At 37.1% G+C, this 2,743-nt stretch overlaps 1 pseudogene; it reads right to left on the bottom strand.

Annotated features, from left to right (window-relative positions):
• Positions 1 to 110: 110 nt before the first annotated feature.
• LOC102873690 overlaps positions 111 to 2,743 on the bottom strand; it is a 25,441-nt pseudogene continuing 22,808 nt past the window's right edge.

The following is a 2,743-nucleotide window of genomic DNA, read 5'->3' as shown; positions in this document are numbered from 1 at the left end:
ATTATAGAAAAAAAATAATCATCTGAGATCAACAGGAGATCAACCTTCACCGTTGTCCTGCATGATGGGTTACTTTAGCGTCTCCTCCTGTTTTTTGTCAGTGACCTTCTTTAGCATGGCTGGTAATTGTTTGTGATTGCCACCTCCTCCAGATGCCTTGCCATATGTGCTCTGTTGACCTCGTCCACGACCCCTACTACCACCTCGCCCACCAGCTGCAGCACCTCTTCCTCCTTTCTGTTGCTGCTTATATACCTCTTTGGGTTGTGCAACTTTGATTTCACACTTCCCAGAAGCAATTCAATGATTATCTACTTTCTAACAGTTTCTTTACTGGCTCTTCATCTGTATATGTGATAAAACAAAATCCTCTTCTTTCGTTGGTTTTTATATCCATGGGCAGTTCAATATTTTCAATCCCTCCAAAAGTGTCAAAATATTCTTTCATTTGCTGTTCAGAAGTATCTGGGCTCAATCCACCTACAAAAACCTTTTTTGGGGGTTCCTTCTCTTTTAAAGCTTTAGCTCTTTTGGGGTCTCTCAATTTGCTGTCCACTTTGTGTTCTTTCAGTTCCAAAACCTGATCAACACTAGCAGCATCTTTGAAAAGTACAAATCCAAACCCTCTTGACTGTCCAGTGACCGGATCTGTTTTAATAGTGCAGTCTACCACGTCTCCAAACCGAGACAAATAACTCAGTCAGATCTTTCTTGCTTGTATCCCAGCTCAAGACTCCAATAAACATTTTACCATCATCCTGCTGATTCTTGCTCTCGTTGATGTTGGATCCTTTTGCGATCCTATGTTGCTGTACTCTGTTCTACATTGTGGCGGAACTGTCTGGAGGGTGGTGCTGGCGCCCGGACCGTGTCGTGGCCCAGCAGTGGCGGTGGAGCGTTGTATCCGATCTCAATTCTTATTCAGTCCAATTCTTCTTCACAACGTGCAGCTTCTCAAATTATTTGTTCAGCATACAGACTGAATAGGTTAGGAGAAAGGACACAGTCCCAATGGACACCTTTCTTACTTTTAAACAATGAATTGTTGCCTTGCTCTATTCAGACAACAGTCTCTTGGTCTAGGTATAAGTTTTGCATGAGCATGATTAAATGTTCTGGGATTCCCATTCTTCTGTTTTAGGCATAATGTGTTATGATCAGTTAAATGTCTTTGTATTGTCAATAAAGCATAAATAGATATCCTTTCCTGTGAATCATTAACCTATCTTCCATTTTAAATTGGCATTAAACACTACCTAAGATATATGCTTGTATATGAAGAAATTAAATAATACTTGGAATCATTAAACTCTTAGAAGAAAACACAGGTGCAAAACTTCAGAATTTTTTTTTAAAGGTGATGAGTTTTTAGATATGGCACCCAAAGCATAAGAAGGGGAAAAAGATAAATGGGCCTATAAAAACTTAAAACTTCCGTGCATAAAAAGGCATTATCAAGAAAATAAAGAGGCAACTTACAGAATAAAGTGTTTGGAAACAATATGTTAGATAAAGGTTTAATGTCCAGAATATGTAAAGAATTATTCAGGCTCAACAACAGAAAGACTAATAGCCCAATAGACAAAGAATTTTAATAGACATTTTTACCAAAGAAGAAATGCAAATGGTCAACAAGATTACAAAAAGATACTCAACCTCATTAGTCATTACAGAATTGCAAATCAAAACCAATGAGATAAGACTTGGATGGCCATCACAAACATTTTTTTAAGCAAAAAGTAACAAATGTTAGCAAGAATATGGAACATTTAAACATTTGTACTTTGCTGTTGGAAATGATTAAGGGTGTACCCAGTACAGAAAACAAGTGAGTGTTTCCTACAATATTTACACTAGAATTCAGGGCAATTCCTGTTCTTACAGCCAAAAGATTTGAGAACAATGACCTCACAGGCACACATACACCAATGTTCACTGCAGTGTTATTCACAATCGCTGAAAGAAACAGCCCAAGCGCCCATCAAGAAATGAAGGGTAAATAAAATGTGCTATATACATTAAATGGAGTGTGGACACACAATGTTATACACATACAATTTAGCTATACAGGGGACTGAAGGGTTTTGATACAATCCACCAAAGGGATAAACCTTGAAAGTAATTTTAAAATTATTTCACCTAAGACAAAAGAGTCAGAAGTGCTTTTAAAGCATGACTAAGAAGGTTAAAAGGCAGGGATTTTGGCTAAATGGAAGTGAAATAATTAGAAGAGAAATAAGGAGACTGTTGATACAATGGGAGGATGTAGCCAATGTCATTTATCACGATGTTTAGACTGTGTGGAATGCGAACGGATTTTGCTATGTATAATTTTCACCAAAACTAAAGTTGACTATTTAAAAGGCAATACTTTTCAGGTTTTTCCTTTAACCCCAATATGCCACTTCCCTTAGCAAACCCAGGAGCAGTGTAGAAATCTTCAAGAAAAAGCGTGATGTATCAGTCTCAGAATGCAGAGGGTCTAGCACAGGGTCCATACCTTTTGCTAATTCTTTGGAACAAACATTAGTCAAAATTGTGGATACTGTTAATTTATTCAACCATTTTTACTCCATGTAAACTGGATGGAAAATTGAAATTCCATTAAACCTGCTGTTTTCTGAGCCTTCATCAACTGCACCATTTGTAACACCAGAAAAGTATGAAATTGGCAGGTTGTTGATAACTTTTTATTCAACTACAAGATGAATTTATGCCATTTTACCTTTCATAATAACTCAGT

The sequence above is a fragment of the Elephantulus edwardii genome, unplaced genomic scaffold, assembly GCF_000299155.1.
Source record: "Elephantulus edwardii isolate Elephantulus edwardi_28Jun2011 unplaced genomic scaffold, EleEdw1.0 scaffold00007, whole genome shotgun sequence".
NCBI classification, from domain to species: domain Eukaryota; kingdom Metazoa; phylum Chordata; class Mammalia; order Macroscelidea; family Macroscelididae; genus Elephantulus; species Elephantulus edwardii.
This window is presented reverse-complemented; position numbering and strand designations above follow the sequence as displayed.